Source organism: Rousettus aegyptiacus, unplaced genomic scaffold (genome assembly GCF_014176215.1).
Source record: "Rousettus aegyptiacus isolate mRouAeg1 unplaced genomic scaffold, mRouAeg1.p scaffold_m13_p_1, whole genome shotgun sequence".
Classification (NCBI taxonomy): domain Eukaryota; kingdom Metazoa; phylum Chordata; class Mammalia; order Chiroptera; family Pteropodidae; genus Rousettus; species Rousettus aegyptiacus.
The window spans coordinates 166,800,925-166,819,522 of NW_023416284.1; the positions used below are offsets into that span (position 1 = coordinate 166,800,925).

Below are 18,598 nucleotides of genomic sequence, written 5' to 3' on the forward strand. Positions count from 1 at the left end.
CTGATATAGTCTAAGTCTCTTTTCTTGTATTGTCCAGTAGGTGCACACATGTGGTGGTGGGGATGCGAGTGGAGCTGGGGAAGAACACACACACGTACACTTTTGTGTGATTCTCTATTTCATACTACGTGAACTGTAATTGAACAGTTATTGGAGATTTTCATTGTTATCCGTGTCACTTGCTTGGTCTTTATATCTGCAAGTGCTCAAGCTTAAAATCATTTGACTCCTTTTAATACAACGTGTTCAGGGTTTGCTTTTTGGCAATAAGTTGTGTGACATGTGGCTCATTTGCTTTACATGTTATCCTGAGAAATGCTGGTCTCTTTTTCTGTGAATGTGGTGTGCCCTTGGTTTCCTACCATGCAGCAGTTTAGGGAGAGTAGGGCAATTTTAACTTCTTTAGATTGGGAGATTCACCTCCTGACTGGTTGGATTCTGAGAAGAAACACCACAGCATCAGGCTTCGCCTGTGTAACACTATTAAACCCTGTATTACCCTCTTCCCTTCCACCATCTCCCAAGATTCAGCTGCAAAAGTGGTGTTCCTATTTAACTCTTTCATGCCCAGTAGTATGTAAAGCGCACTGCCAATATCTGCAATGAAATACTATGCTTTCTAGATAATTGTTTTGATCAATGACATTATTTCTTATTAAAACATGTATATATAGTCCTTAAAGAGGAAGGGAAGGAAAACGAGGGAAGAAAACTGTGTTGCAGAGGTCTTGTGCTAGTTGCTTTACTTTTCTTTCCTTTTATTGAATCGTCGCACTTAATATTTCTTTATAATTCACATTTAAAGAAACAAAACGGAGGCTCAAAGAGGCTAATTTACACACACTGCATGGCTAGGAAGTGGAACTAAGGCTTTTCTGACCTAGAGCCAGTGATCTTTCTATTTGAATTACATGCTTCATTGCCATACATTTTTTTACTCTGTGTGGAGGCATCGGGATTTATTAACCTCTATATCCAAGACTGAAGACCAGCTATTAAAAAAGCAAAACATGATGTTTAAATTCATGAATGTGTAAATATTTGTTTTAGAATATACCAAGATAGTCTTTTTGCTCTCTTTCACCTAACCTTCCTCCACATCTAATTATACTTTTTTTTCTTTTCTTTTTTTTTTTTTTTTGAGGCAACAAATTCCTTCCTCTTTAGATCTGTGCTCCACAACAACCCAGAGCCCATAACACAAACAAAGACACATTTGGAAGCTCCTGCAGAGACCTATATCCAGATCAGCAGATCCTGCAATTTGCTGTTTCCTCCTCCCGCCTCTCCCCAGATGCCGCTTATGTAAGTCTCCCTGCGGCTATGCAAGTATGGTTTCACCGAGAGGGCCGAAAACTATGGTTGGTGCTGTTACTACTAGACTTCTGTAAAGGAGAAAACGGGCAATACTTAACGTTTAATAAGCTTATTTATAGGATTTCAAATATTCGTAAGTGAGTACAATCGACCCAGTTTGACACTACCACTTTGGAATTTATGACATGTAAAAAGGAGAAGGAATGAATCTGCCAGAGCATCTTTTCAACTTTTTAATATAATTGGAAAGCCTGAGGCCATTAAACCATCTATGAATTTCCTGTATTTGCTCTGATTTGCTCTTGAATGCCCAACAAGGCTGGGACCTCATATAAAACTTTAGAAAGGGGTTTAGTAGTGTAGTTTTGTTTTAATATCTAAAACTTGCTATAGCATGCACTGCTATTTCCAGGCAGTTTAGTATCATTAAAGCAAAAGCCATATAAATCTGACTTCCTATTTTCACATTGTTAAAAATATATATTAAATCCCATGAACAAAGAAATGCATATTAGATGAGTACTTTTTCCTTTAAAATGAAAAGTTCCCTTAACCAGAATGTTAGGAACATTCCCAAAATGGACTTGTTTTCAGCTTGTTCATCTTTTCCACCTCCCGACTGTGTTTTAAAAGTTTCATGGCCATTTTTGGTGACAATTTATTATTTGAAGTCATCTTCTGAGAGCAGGGAATTTCTTTGTAAAAGGCATCTAAAACAAACTTCATGTGCAAAACAAACGTATCACAGACCAGTAGAGACAGTTCCTAAGCAGACTGCGTTCTAAAAGTTTACTTGAAAGAATGTTGTTTACAGCCTGGAACATATTTTTCATGGAAACGACATAAATGGTTGTTAAGTTCTGAGGTCAGCGCTTTGAGGCCATGTGGCCCATGAAGTACCTGGAGTGTAGAACTGTATCATTTATACTGTTTAGTGGTAACTTAGGGTACCATTATGGCAACATCACCTATTAGGACACTGGATATAAGGCTGTTGGGTAACATCGCAAGCATGATAGCATAACACAGCCGGCCACGATGAACTTTTCATCATTCCTTACAGGAGTAAGGACTGTGATAAAGACCTATAAATTAAGATAGTATATGATTTTAATGACACAGCCAGCTCAAGTATCAGGTTGTGCGGTTTAGGGTAACTTTTTCCACTTTTCAAGTATATGCACATACACAAATGCACAAAGAGTCTTATAGAGTGAACTTTTTCGGTTGTGTCTAGGTTGTGACTGTGTAGCCATGTGATCCTTGGGCAACAACTGTCTTGATGGGAAAATATTGCTAGGGCCTGACTCTTGTATTCCTTCTCTATCTGTGCTTGTATCCCACTTCTCCAGGGCTCCTTGTATCTGCCTTTTCTTCATCTCGCGTCCCACTTAGCATTCAGGTATAGGACTGTGCAATATACTGGGCAACTAATAGCGGTTTAAGCAGACCACTTATGTGTTCTAATGCATACTTCAGTGGAATCCCTGGGCTGGAACTCGTGCACATAAAGGATGCCCTGGCCCCCACTGACTCACCAACAGTCAGCTAATATGGTGTTCGCCTATCCCTCCTTCTGCATTTCCCATTGTCATAAATTCTTGCCCTGTTGTGCATGAACATGCTGAGAGATTGAGCCTTCTTCTCTTAGACACTCTTATAGAGGCATAGACTTGATTCAGAGACTGGACTGTGCTTTGTCTCTGTTTCATTACATATCAGTTCCTGTAGAGAAAGAATTTCCTTTCCTCTATTTGCCATCTTCATCATTTATACTCAAGATGGTAACCGGGATTAGAAGGCAAAACACAGTTAGGGAACAGTCTATCCTTCGTTGAGTGGCTGAAAGTTATCACAATTTGATTAAGATATATAGGTGTATTCAATCAATAAATCTCACTTTCTGAGTAGGTCAAGGTTGAATTGCCCAGATGAGAGAAAGCAGATGCCGAGGCTTGCTCTGGAACACAAGGAATGGAAACTGGTCATATTTCAAAGGGGCACCCTATGAGCACCGAAGTTTGTGGAAGAAAGGGCAGGGGAAGATACTACTAGTTTCTCAAATGCTTTTGACAAATTCTCCAGAGGTATCTTTTGAAGATCCAAGGGCTTCTTACCCTTGTCACACCTCTCTTATTCTGAAAGCCCTTGGAATCTAGCATGTTGCCAAATGAAATTTAGGGCCATTTGACCAATCAGAGACAATTTAGAGGAGTAAATTAAGCATTTGTAGTATGTGCTTTTAAAAGTATGGTAGTGAAATCATTTCAGTAAGTAATAATTAGTGTTAAAAATGGAATAGAAATAGAATAGAACAGAATACAATATATCAAAGTGAATCATATTTGGTAAGGATTAGATTTATTTTGTGGACTTTGTTTCAGTGCTATAGATGTGTATTCTGGTTTGTAATATAAAATGTATCTTTTGTTGAGGGTCTTTGTCAAATGTTTAAAAGCTATTGGTTTATACTAATGTTCTATGCAAGACATATCACATTCATCATTTTTTATAGACTTATAATAGAGAAATAGAATAGATAGGTCCAGATTTCTATCTCTTAGGTTTTGTAAAGGCTAGCTTCCTCAAGGGGAACAGAGGTTGGTAGACTTAAGGCAAGTAATTAAATGTCTAAAATGTCTATAGGCACATTAAGACAGAACATTTATCCTGTGATATCATGCTCTTTGTGCAAAATCCTAATTCTTTCTGCAAAATCAACAGGCGGCATTATTAACTAATAAAGCATTATAAAATAATGCTCGAGCTCTCTTTGGCAGGAAATATACTAAAATAAAATAATACCCAATTAGAAAATATTTAAATAAATATACCTGTAAAATTAGATAATACCTTCTCATTAAACATCAATCATCTTTAGTCTAATGCAAAAAATTTTCTGACAAATCTAAGTAAAAGCTTTCATTCTGAAACATTTTTCTCCTCGGAGCCTGCCTGCTACTTTCATCCTTAGCTTTTTTTGTCTCTTTTTTTTCTCGAAAATTTCTGTTTTCCTCTTCTTAATGGCTTTTTGCTCCCATCATAAGTGAGAGAAAAGTGGGGATCTCTCATGATGGTCTTTTTCTAATCAAGAGTAATTTTCTTTCATATAACTATTTCTTTTCTCTTAGCCCCCTTTGAAGCCTGAAGCTCATATAAAAGTTAATTTGAAATTAGTATACAATCAGATTCCTTATTAGCCTCTATAGGCATTTTTTTTTTTTAATAGATGTATAGCTTGACCTGGGTCACAGGTCCTTGACAGAAAATTGCTTCTTTTTTAAAGAGACCAAGCACCTACTTTTATTTTTAGAACATGTAAGATACTGCTCGGAGAACAATATGGTGTTTAAGCAGATATGAATTGATTTCTTTATAGTTAGTGCACTTAACAACCTTCCTTTTAACTCTACATGCCTTTCAAGGGAAGTAGTAACTGACTCCAAACTCTGTGCCTTTCAAAATTAATGGTAAAATACTTCATGATAAATATGTCTCGATCAAGTATTTGGACTATCTGTGGGGAAGACACGTCAAAAAAGAACTCGTATATAGGAAATGCCAGTGAATTACATTAAGCTTTTTCTCGAGAAGATTCTTCTTAAATTATCTATCTATCTATCTATCATCTATCATTTTTAACAATGACATTGCAATTTAAATAACTGTCACTAGTTTCTATATCAGGAAATTTTACCCTGGGGTCCATTTACCATCTGAATTTTCATGAGTATGTGTCTGGAGAGAGAGTCTATAGTTTTTTAATGACTTATTTTATTTTTAACTGACCTTAAAAGTAAATTTCTATGAGTTGTGACAATTGTTTATACCTGTGTAGCTACCACTTAAAATAATACGTGAGAGATTTCCATCACTCAGAGTCCCTTGAGGCCTTTTCCAGTCAATTTCCCACCTACCACTCACTGAAACTATTTACTGGTTTTTATCACTATAAATTCGTTTTACCCATTCTTGAAAGCCATCTTAATGGAATCATACAGTATATACTTATTTGTGTCTAATTTCTAATATTTTTGATATTCACTGTGTGATTGCATCTATCAATAGTTAATTTCTCTTCATAGTTAGCAGTATTCTACCATTGAGTAGGTCACCATTTGACTATCTTGATGGACATTTGTCTTGTTTATGCCTATTATAAATAAGATTGCCATGAACATTCTTATACATGTATTTTTATAAACATATCTTTTACTTGAGGGGGAAGGTGGATACCTAGGAGTGGAATTGCTGGTTCTTTAGGTACACATCTTATCTTTGTTAGAAACAGATCTACAGCTTTTAATAAAATCTCAAAAGAATCCTTACATCCCCAAATCAAAACAAAACAAAACAAAACAAAACAGAATAACAAAAAAATTGCTTTTAGGGCATCTGTGCAGATGTTTTTGTTTATTTTAGAGTCTTTTCTCACTTTTCCTCCTTAGTCTTCAGTAACTTTAAAATAAGTGCTGGACTCTTATGTTTGTAATGAATCACGGTATTGGAATGTGTTAAACTAAATGTTTTTCATAGATTCTTAGATAATAGGTTAATAGCATAATAAATAAATTTCACTAGAATATGAAGTTCATGAGGACAGAAGCATTGTTCTGTTCACTGCTATAACCCAAGCACCTAGAATGGTACCTGCACAGAGTTCAATAAATGTGTGCTAAATAAATGAACAGATGAAGTATTAGCCTTATGTTGGGAAACATTCTAATCACTTTCCACAGTGTTTCACTTAATTCTTTGAGTTCATTCCTCTTATTACTCCTTTTTTTTTTTTTTTTCAAATGAACTTGGGCACAAAGAGATTAGGTAATATGCCCATTATCACACAATAAACAAGCTAGGATTTGAATCCAGGTAGTGTCATTCCAAAGCCAACCATTTTAGCTCATTAAAAAAGACTACATTGTTTGTGTGTCTCTAAGTTTTGTTTCAAAAAGCCCAGCACCTTCTCCTATTTTCTAATTGTATCTTTTTTTTTGAAAGAAAAATTCTGGAGAGGAAATTCCACGAACTGGTTTAGAATGGCAATACTTTCTAAAGCATTTATCTTAAAACTAACTGAGTTTTTCTTCAAATTACATACTAGTTTATTTCTGTAATAGGAATTGGGGGCCTACCTCACTTTTATTATAAATAGAAGAGATGGAAGTCCCCACATACAATTTTTGAAAACTTTTGTTTTCTTGTATTTCATTTTCTCTCACATCAGGTAAGACTGAAAGTTTTGGTGTTTCTTATATGGGTTAGAAGGAGTGTTGAATCCAAAGATCACTATTGCTGCCATAAAGGCTGCATTGTAAAGCCCTTCATGAAGTCATACAGATTATAGGACACCATGATAGGGTAGTATCATTTTCATAATCCTTAGTCATTCCTCGTTAGTAAGTTTTTAGTAATGCAAGCTTCCATTTCCTCAGTCTTTTTGTGAAGACTGTGGTCCCTCTTAGTAGCCAGAAAAATTGTGAATGAGCTAGTGAGTCCAAATGAACTGGCTTTATCAACAGAGCCTGCATTTGCTTACTGTTTAAAATAATCATCCCTGCTATCTCTGCAAAACTTCCTCATAGATGAATTGTGCTTCTATTTATCTTGATAGGAATATCTAAATAAGCGGATTCTGATTAATATGTATCTCTGTGTGGTCAAACCAGGATCAGATAGTCTCAGAATGGCACTTGTTAATGAAATGGTTGAATTATTATACGTGGAGGAACTCCTTTGCTAAAACATAATGATTTCAAAACTCTTTACTGTAGCACATAATACTCAAACAGCTTCCTGTGAGTACTTTGGAGGTAGTTCTCTTTTCTCGTGCTGAACCAGAGATAAACAATCTTCGGTGGCTGGAAAATGATGACTAGAAATTTTCTCATGAACTTAAACATGATTATCGTACCTGCTTTGCCACCAATAAAGGAAAATTCTCCATCAAAATTTTGTGTGATTTACAATTTTTTGGCAACATACTTTAACTGCATATAAAATGATCTGTACCAAGAAAAACTTATCAAGTCTTATCTTTTTAGCTCAGCTAATAAAGATAGAGATCTGAGATTCTTTGAAATTAGGTCCCACTTCTTTTTCAAGGATGGAGAAGCAAATCAGTCCCCAAATCATTAATATCTGTTTTACTAAGTGGCAATTAAAGCAAGCTTTCTTAAGCAATGGTCTCAAGTGAAACCGTTACCAATAAAACAATTTTATGTTTTTAATTCAACCACTTCCTTTTTCTTATAGTAGTATAGAAAATAATACCAGGGCTGTTCATTTTACTTAATACTCTCAAAATGCCAAACAAGATTACAATTCTTTGCCTATGACCTTCTGTAATTCTACCCGGTTCTGTGAAAACACAGACCCGTTTGGCATTTCATGTTTCTGCTGATTCATCATCAAGGCCAACCCCCTTTGTTGCAGCCTCTTACCACATTCGCAGCACATACATCTCTCAACAATCCTGTTTTCAGTCTTTTCAAGAGAGGGCTCTAATCTTGTGATTCTTAGATGCCTTACTAAATTTAGATTTAGCTGACACTTCCCTGATTTTCCAGGATTCAAAACGTTTTCAAGTGAAGTTTTGAAGCAAATGATGATAATGTGTTTTTAGACTTATAAAACCCACGTCAGAGTTATTCTAGACTCAAAATGGAATCCTAGCCCTGTATAAAATAAAAAAGAAAATGGTAAGTTATTCTACTAATCAGAGTAGTACTGTTTTCAGGTATTCAGCATCATTCTACTATCAACTAGGAAACTAAAGAGAAAGAGGTTAATGTGGGTGTTTTAAAGTAAAGGCATCCAAATGCTGCTTTTGCTTGAATTTTCTAATGTGTGGTCTAATTCACTGAATTTCTGTGCAATAAAATGAAGGGTCTTGAGGAAAGACTCTTGTCAGATTTAGCCTGGGGATAGAGATGTGACCAAGTATACTTTTCTCATGTGACTGTCAACTCAGAGGGAACACTGTGTCTAAGAATGGCTGAGAACTGCTAAGGTCTGAGATGGAAGTGTTGACTGCGGCTGACTCTATATATGCAAAACAAAGAGAAAAATTCACTAAGTATTTTCCCCTCACACTAACTTTAATTTTTCCCTCACACTAACTTTAATTTAATAACAACAACAAAACAACCTTTATGTAATGGATTATTTAACTTTGTATGTATAAATATGGGCTCTATATCTAAGATTATTTAAGTTTGTGGAATATGAGGCAATACTTTCAATAAGGTTATTTGAAGTGCAAATAAAATTAAGCAAAGTTTAAACAGAAATGTTTATATAGCAATGTAAAGTTAACAGGTGTTTTCATACGTGTTGTCTTTTTTATCCTTCTCATAAGACATTGCAGTAGGTATAAATTGTTATTCCCAATTTATAGCTAAGAATACTGAGGTTCAATTGCTCATAATTATACAACCAATCAAGGTGACACTAATGTCCTCACTTAAATGGCACTTGGAGAGGTCATGCATTAAATCTCTTATCTTCCATTTTTTTTCATACTTAAGCTCTTTCATTTCAGATATATTTTTCTCCCAACTCATAAAATCAACTGAAGATTTTAGATGTTGCTCCTAACAGGTTTGTGGATGTGCATGAGTATAAGCTTGCACAAACGTGCTGCTGGTGGTTGGGGGTATGAACTGAAAAGTATTTGTTTCCTGCATTCTTAATGTGGGCATTCCAGAAAATGGTTAGAGCATGAAAAGCCACATTAGCTTTTCATGTAGAGACGATGAATTGGGGTTATGGCTGCTACTATGGTTACTTATTCTGATTCTTGTATTAATTTTAAAAAATAATCACCAATCACCTACTACATACTCAGTGTTTTTTAATGTGCTGAACAAATATAAGTTTCCTGAAGTCAAATACTGTGCAGTCTAATTGGAATGCTGCTCTGTATCTGCACCAACACGTACGTATGGGTTAACAAATTGTTGTACTCAGGATATATATTCTGTATTATTTGGTGCAGATGTAGGGTGGTACTCTGGCTAGAGAGCACAAACTTACATTCAGATTAAGATTTTATCTTTTTATGGCATGAGGCAAAGGGAGCTGGACTCTCACAGAGCTATTCAATTGGTCTTGCCCGATGCTGAGGACTAACCCTCTGGTAGGGGCCAACTTGAATGGGGCCAACTTGGGCCAATGCATGAGGCCCAAGTTTGGCATCAAGGATTTTTAGCTGGACAAAATTAAGCCCAGAGAGGGAAAGCTAGGTTTTCATTATGTCTTTAATCCAACCTGACAAAGTTGATTACCTTTCAGGGATTCCTTTTTTTTTTTAAATTAAGTTTATTGGGGTAACATTGGTTAATACAATTATATAATTTTCAAGTGTACATTATAATTTGACATCTGTATACTCTATTGTGTGTTTACCACCCAAAGTCCAGTTTCCTTCAGCTACCACATATTTGATCCCCTTTACTCACTTCACCCTCCCCCATCCCCCTACATTTGACCCCCTTTACTCCATTTACCTCTCCCCTCCTCCTCTATCCCCTACCCTCTAGTAACCACTAGTCCATTGTTCATGTCCCTGAGTCTCTGTCTTGTTCATTTGTTGTTTTTAGGTTTTTATTCCACATATAAGTGATATCATTTGATTTCTACTTTTCCAGTCTGGCTTATTTCACTTAGCATGATTATTTCAAGGTCCATCCATGTTGTCACAAATGGCAGTATTTCATCTCTTCTTATGGCTGAGTAAAATTCCATTGTATATATGTGCCACAGCTTCTTTAGAAAAATCATCTAATGTAAGACACTTGGGTTGCTTCCATATCCTGGCCAGTGTGAATAATGCTGCTATGAACATCAGTGTGAAAATATCTTTTTGGAATATCTTTTTGGATAATGCTTCTATGAACATCAGTGTGCAAGTCTTTGGGGTAAATACCCAGTAGAGGGATTGCTAGATCATATAGTAGATCAATTCTTAGTATTTTGAGGAACTTCCATACTGTTTTCATAGTGGCTGTACCAATTTACATTCTCACCAGCAGTGTATTAGGGTTCCTTTTTCTTTGCATTCTCTCCAACATTTGTTATTACTTGTCCTGTTGATTATAGCTATTCTAACAGGTGTGAGATAATATCTCATTGTGGGTTTGATTTGCATTTTCCTAATAGCTAGTGATGTTGAACATCTTTTCATGTATTTGTTGGCCATTTGTATGTCCTCTAGGGAGTAGTGTCTGTTCAGGTCCTCTGCCCATTTTTTAATTGGATCGTTTGTTTTTTTGTTGTTATCAAGTTGTATGAGTTCTTTGTATATTTTGGATATTAGGCCCTTATCAGAGGTGTCGCTTGCAAAATAGATTTTCACAGGGATTCCTTTAATGGGTATGAAGTGGTACAAGTTTCAGTACTGGAGTAATGCTAACAGAGAAAGCTATGGAGACAGATTGCCTTGCTTTGTATACTATCCTTGATCACTAAACTTACTAGCCATGTGACCTGGGAAAAGTTACTTATCCTTTGTGGCTTCAGTTTCCATTTTAATGTTTCATAGGATTGTTGTAAATATTAAAAGAGATAAAAGACCTAAAGTTCTTGGAACAGTGCCTACAACAAGGCATACACCCAACAGAGGTTGTCTATTATTATTGTTGTTGTTCTTCTTCTTGTTACATTTAATCAGGGAAAGCATAACTAGCATAAGTAGCAAAAAAACCAAGTGGGAGAGGTGTATGCATGAGGCAGGTAGGTTCCAAGTAGGCTTTGATTGCTGAGATTATCTGAGAAATGAGGCTGACATTCAGTTTTGTGTATTGAGCCAACATTAGGAAATCCCCTGACATCCAGAGTGAACTTGGGAATTCCATGGAACAAACTCATGATGCAGCATAGAAACTTAAGAGGTTTCTCTGACCTGGGAGCACAGGCCTAACGGGTCTTGTGCTGGGACACACTGCGAGAAGCACAGCACTGTTTGAGCCTGTGTGATGCCTGCAGGCCTGTAGGTATCACCTCTGAATTGGCTTGAGAAATGGGGCAGCATAAAATTGAAATGCCTAGCAATGGGGGTCTGAAGGGAAAAAAGGCTAGAGTCTGGCAGAAGAGCTGAAAATGAAGTGCTAAATTATTTTTTAAAAATACCAATCACTGTAAGCACTCACAGGAGGAAGGGTAGATCAATAAAGGTGGGAATAATTAACTGTACCTATGGTGAGACCAGAGCTGACTCCTAGATAATAAACAAAACTCATGTGATAAATAAGAAGAGGAAAAACTGAAGAAAAAAAATGGTCAAAGTCACTGAGACTGAAATAAGGATGATGAGTATATATAAGTCAGTGGAACTTTTGGTGTGATTAGCACAGAGTTAGGATGTAAGGTCCTCTAGGTAGGAAAGACTGGTTTGGGGATGATTTTATTGATCTGGCGCAGGAAAATAGCTATGATGAGGAAAGAAAAAGGAGTCATTAATGATTCTAATCAGAGAAATGACACATTAAAAAACTAAAAATTACACATAACACATGAAATAGTGTTCAAGGAGAATTAGTTTGAAAGATAGCAAGAGAATAGAAAAATCACTTTCTAAATAACTGCTAATGGCAACATGACATGTATGATGTAATATAATTAATTATTATAATCTTGTGTTTAGTTGTTAATGTGATAACTTTCCTGAAAAGGAAACTGAGGCTTGGAAGGGTAAAGCAACATGCCTAAGATTACTCGAAAGAGGTTGGGACAGCTTTCATATCCTGATGCGCTTAACTCCAAAGCATGTTTTTTTTTATTTTTTTGTGCTGGGCAGTTGTCCACAGTAGTATAAAGGAAGTGGGAAAGAATCTAGAATGATCCAGGCAATCAGAGATTCTGGTTTAGATGAAAGGAATGACATGAGACAAACACAGCTTTCTCAATAAAAGGTAGCTCTCTTTTCTCCTAAGTGGAGTGTTTGGGTCTTTCTTGTTGCCAGTCCCATTCATTTTGTACTCTAGCTATTCTTCTACCTGTCTTATCTTTACTCTCCTTACTTCTGCTTTGTTTTTTCTTTTTGCATTTGTATTTTGGGTGCTCTTTGTAAAAAGTTTCTTAAAACAAGTCATCACAGAGCGTTTGTTAAGTGGGCTGAGTCTATCCCCTGTGGAAAACAAACCAGACAAGCTTTAGAAGCAGATTAAGCTGGTTTTGTGCCATAGAACCATTATTTATCAACTCTATGATTTTAGCCAATGCACATAATTTTTTAAATCTCAGTTTCTCCATCTATGAAAAGTATGAAAATAAGATATTATACATGAGATTATGGAGAGGAAAGATGTCAAGTATAACATGTCAGGCAAAGTTCCTGGATCACATGGAGGAATCATAAACTTAGTCCTCTTTTCCTTTTAATGAATTGAACTATTAAACATTGTAAGAGTCTCATAGAAGAATGGAAGCATGTAAAAAAATAATAAAAAGTTAAGAGCATTAATAAAAATTCAAGTAAATAAGAAGAAGAGTTTGATTGATAATCATTCTACAAATCATGGTTAATGATGCTTTGTCCCAAAAGCTATATATATTAGTCTTCAGGCAAATCCTCAGTTCATAACCTGTACATTCATTAAATCTGAAATAGGCAAATGAATCTCACTCAAAAGTCAATAGACTGAATAAAATCACTTATTAAGGAACATTTTCTATTTGTTATTGGCCCATTTGGACCTCAAGGATAAAGGATACTACTTAACAACTAATTTATTCAATAATGAAAATGAGAGATAATATAATGGATGAGAGAATCAAGATGAAAAAATATTTCGATGGTCTCAAATAATGGACCAAAACTAACAAGATAAAATTTAAAAGGAATTAAAGTCAAGACCTCCATTTAAGTTCATGCTATTAATTGCATATTATAGGAGAGAAGAGACATATCAAGAAAATAATTCATATGAAGTCTGCTTGGAATTTTAGCTGACCAAAACTAAATGAGCTTAAAATGTGAAGTGACTATGAAAAATAATAAGAGAATGAGATAGGGGGCTAGAAAAGGAATTGGAGGCATTAGGAAATTGTATAAAGGATTTGCACTGTTTTCTCTACTAGTCAATTAATGTCATCCAGTCGAGTACATATATGAAGTCAAATGTCAAGTATTTCCTTTGAATGTTTATCAATGTTCTCAAACTTTTTGAGCTAATTGATGTTTTCTCTCCCCAGTCCCTCTTTCCACTAGCTGCATTTTAGTTGTTAGCATTTCTTTTCAGCTGCCCAATGAGGGCACAGGACTTTGGGCTATGAGATGCTGAGGTGATATTTTGTGTGCACAGTTGCATGTGTACACATCTAGAAGAGTGGAGACGATGTCTAGGTTCCAAGCATGGAAACATTTTTCCTCCCAAATGAGATTCTTCAAATGTTCCAGTCAACTCTTAACTCCAATGTCTTCCTACTCACTCAAGTGATTCTGTAGTCCTTCCCGGACATTCATGTGCTCAGCACTGTGGGCCTGGGGAGTGCAGCTGTGAATGTTTGCTGCTGCCAAAGTCCCTGTACAAGGTAGGTAAGCATGGAGTGCTGAGTTCTCTGTATACGATTGTGATTGAAACAGCCATCACTACCTATTTTGGTGCTTACCATGAGTTACCTCCAGATAATTAGCTCTTTACCCTGTTCAGTGACATGCTGCCATCTAGAGTCTCGTGTTTGGTCAAGGAATGTATGTCTACTAGTTGGCTGAAGCTACCTGCCCCCATTGCCCCACTTATTGACCTGTAGCTTCTAAAGTGAAGTACACACACACACGAATAAAACCACAAAACCTAACTTCTGACTTTTTCAACATTCAGTAAAGAAATACTGGGATTTTGCGAAGCTCATTGATTCTTTCTTTCTCTTGGCTATCTTGTAGGGTCTCACACCTTGTGGTAAGGGGAAATCTTAGTGTTATAGACTTTTTATTTACTGGCGAGACTATTTTAAATCCTTTAGAAGGCTGGTTGGGGAAGGTAATGTTGGCAAAGAAGCAATTAATAGTAACGTTTTCCTGTTGGATTTTGGTACATATGTATGTGGGGGTCTAGGTAGCGCTAAATGCCATAAATGACACCAGTACACTCTGCCTCTGTAGATTTGATTCCAGTATCAGAGAGCTTGTAATACTCTTAAAATCATGCACTTTCATGGGGAAACAGACAGGAGTGAAGGCAATCTTGGCATTCTTGAAAATTATAGGGTGATGTTCTTTTACATGAGAAACAAAAAAATAGTAGATTATAAGAAAAAACATAATATTCAAACCATCTCAATAATTAGATTCATTAATTGTAATTAGAAAGTCAGGAGAACCTTCATAGATTAATCTGCCTTAGTTCCAGGAATTGCTACTGTCTATGGCTTTAGAGTTAGGTATTATATATAGACAAATGTAATGTAATAGTGCAAAATTTGTCCTATTGCATAAAATATGAGAATATATGGTCTTCTTAGTTTTTAAATAATCTCCTTAGCTTTTGCTCTATACAAATAACTTATATAGATACACACTATGGTGGTTAATATTCTTTACACAGTACCTATGTATTTATATGTATGCATGTTATTTGAATGGAATCAAACATAGATAGGTGGTCTTCAACATTAATATTAAGGTTATTTTTTAGGAGAAATAGAATATTGTTTTTGTACTCTAAAATTAGAAATCCATTAAGTAATAAATTCTGATCAGTAGTCTAAACCTAGCTCAACTCTCTGCAATGTTTGAGGCGAGATGGTAAGATAGTACAAAATGTGCATTTGGCAGAGTGCCCTGACCAAATTCAGAAAACATGTACAAGTCAGGAAAATAAACATGCAGAATTCTAGAAAACTGAACAGAATTACAATCATAAGCTCACTATAATAATATAATCTTGTTTTCAGAAACAATTCAGGCAGACAATTAAGTGAACTTACATATGGAGCAAACTAAGACTTAAAAGAATTTCTATTGTCAAAGCCTTATTCTAGATACTTAAAGACAGAAAACAGTTCAAATAAGGAAGTATAAATAAAGAAAATAGTAATTTACACACATACACAAACACCAATATATTGAGGTTTGAAACATTAGGATATTCTATTATTTTCTTGCAATTTTTACCACTCTTGGATATTTGGAGGATATTTTCAGAAAATATGAGTAGTTAATAATATTAATTAATTTTGTAGTAGTGAATTTTGATTAATGAATTAATAGGTTGTTGACTGAGGACAAGAAAATGTCTCATCTTTGAGATGTCCGTTCTGAATTACAAACAAATGTATTCCTTTTCATTGTTAATGTACATTCATTGCTGCTATTCCCTAGAGCTTTACATTTAGAATAGTTTTAAGCACGATTTAATTTAAAAACATCTGTGTCATTGCAATAGAAATGATACATAAAGTTTTCCAGGACACACTCAAGGAAGTAGAAGAGAATAAAGAGCAGGAGAGAGGAGATCTTAGCAGCAGTTTGTTTTCTCTTGTGTATTAATTTGAGGGTCTTGGGGGAGGGTTGGGAAAAACAGTGTAGTTACACTAACATTATGGGCCGGAATTTCTGCCACATATCCATTGAGAGAAAAATGCCTTACAAATATTTTTCAAATGATTTAGAGTTGGCTAAATCCAATGCATGTTTTTACCATGAATTCCCTATTAAAATGTTTTTAAAATCATAGATTTTTAAAAAGAAAATATAATCCATATGTTACTGATTCATTCACACTTATCATATTGTTTTTATGAGCAAGTTGGTATCCAAAAACTTAGGTTTTTTTTCATCCAGAAAGTCACATTTTTACAGTGCCAAAAAGGACCTTGAACCTGGGAAGTTTCAAATTTCATTTTAAACTCAGAACCCAAGGAATTTGAGTGGGTTCTAAACTTGGCAATGTGCCTTCACCCTAGTTAACATATTGCTAGAGTTATATATTCACAAACATATGGGTTAAAAATGGAGCTGTTAATTCTGTTTCGATATTGATGCTAGATATATTCATTCTGACTTCCTAGTTTCTTTGCCAAGAGGAAATAATCAGCCACTTGTTTTATTATTTGAAAAATTTTATATATTGACCCATATCTTTAAATATACAATAAGTGTTATCAAATATGTAACAAAGCTGGTGTATGGAAAATGCATAATTTTCCCTAAGGGTTATTTGCTAATATGGAACACAGGCCTCTAAAATGTGATGAAAGGAAGGACTGTGGAACAATGGGTCATGATGGCTAATTTTATGGGGAACACATGCATACAATATAATTTAAAACACATGCTACAGCAGTTATAGTAAAAGACTCAGAGAATTAGAAAGGAATTCTGCATCATAAAAAAAAGAAAACAGTTCCCTCTTTCTCCTGACAAAATTGCGTTTTTCCTCTAGGAAAAAGATCCCATTTACTAAAGCTTTAACAATTGCAAGGCCCACCCACAAGTCTCATATCTATTTTCTCAAATCTCCTCCTCCAAGTATGGCCCATCCACTGTGGTTGATTGTTCAGAAATGAAATGAAAGGAAAACAGTTTAATATGGATCTGGTATTTTTCTAATGCTGAATTTATTAACTATTTATCAAAACTAAATTATTATGTGCTATTTATTTAATGTATCTTTTACACAGTGTGCTATAGTTGTTAACATTTGAATTTTAAGAGAGAGGACAGGCCATTCAGCCCATTTCTCTGTTTTTAGGCAGAAGCTTCTAGGCTTCAGGTGAAACTGTGAAGCAAGCTAGACTATTGAATGAACTCTTTTGAAGAACTTCCAGGGTGACAAGACAATAAACATCCAATCAATTTTTTGTAATAATTTAATCACAAATTCTCTATGTATGCTCTTCTCCCCAAAAGAAAAGAAAGCAAAGAAAAAAAAAACCTGTTACTATGATTTGTTTTTTTCTTCTTCTTTTATTCAATCCTTTATGAAGATGAAGACTAAATTGTTAGTAACTTTATCATAACTCTCTATATCTTTAATATAAATGTTAATCATCAAAATTCAAACAAATGTTCATTTGTTGACATAATTCTTATTCAGAATTTTGAGAAAATATAAGTTCCTATGACTAATCTTAGACTTTCTCTTGTAGACAACTGATTCCGGTTTATTTCTTCTTCTACATTTTTTTTGTTGTTGTTTTTAAACCACAAGCATCCAAACTGGAACAGTTTAGACAAGAGTTTGACTGATATTTAAAATGTGTATTATGGTTAAGACTATGCAATCTTCCTTTTGTTAAAATTAATCATTTTATGTCGACAAGTGCCTCTCTAGCTGGGTTGGCTTCTCCAGTTTTTGATTCTCATTCACCTGGACTACATTGTTGATAGCTCTCTGATTAATCTGTCACTATGAGCCATCCCAACCCCCCCCCACATGTCCTCAATATTGTGTCTTTAGATTTTATGCTCACTTGCTGCTTTCCAATGATGTTCTTGAAAGCTCAAGTCTTTGATTTTAATCAGGCCTTTATCTTGAAGATATGAAAGACATTGAGTTTTCCTGTTCTGTTTAGCAACTTTGAAACTTTACAGATCTATACTATTATTTTAGAAATATTTTTGTTAATATCACATATTTGCAGTAGGGAAGTAAAAATTACATAATTAATGTGTTTGAGATAATTATTTTAGTGTATTTTAGTGTATTTATTTTCAGTTATTTTTCACGTGCAATGTTTACCTAGAAGTGAAAAATTTTGTTGTGGATTTCTTTAATTTAACATAGCAATGTATTTGTTTTATCGCATCACTAAAATATTTTAGAAAATGTCATTTTTAATGACAGTATAGTATTTTGTTTACATAAAGATTCCTTTATTATTAAAATCTTCAATTTCTTTCAGTTTTTTCATATGTGAAATTAAAGGATCAAAATATGCAGCTTTTTAATATGGACAACATCCTTTAGAAAAAGGCTGCCCAATTTATTCTTCCACACAGTAAGAGTAGACACTAGCTTGTCATACCGCACCAGCACTTAATAATAATATATTTAAAATTTTTCTATTTTCAAGAGTGAAAATATTATCTTTCAATATATTACTTGAACGATTAGTGAGAAAGAATAATTTTTCAAGTATTTATTGCTCATGTGTATTTTTCTTTGAATTTTGGATCCATATCTTTAAAATAAATTTAGAAAATAGAAAATAAATTTTAGAAAATAGAAAATAAATTTTAGAAAATAGAAAATAAATTTAGAAAATAGAAAAAAATAGAAAATAAATTTTTCTGTTTATGCTTTTATGTTTTAACTTATCTATTTGTTGAGTGTGT

At 34.6% G+C, this 18,598-nt stretch overlaps 1 long non-coding RNA gene across 1 annotated transcript in view; it reads left to right on the forward strand.

Annotated features, from left to right (window-relative positions):
* The first annotated feature begins 979 nt into the window (after positions 1-979).
* LOC107503867 overlaps positions 980-18,598 on the forward strand; it is a 254,757-nt gene continuing 237,138 nt past the window's right edge. Inside the window, exon 1 of the long non-coding RNA XR_001595323.2 lies at positions 980-1,305. This is a non-coding gene — a long non-coding RNA (uncharacterized LOC107503867). The remainder of the gene's footprint in view (positions 1,306-18,598) is intronic.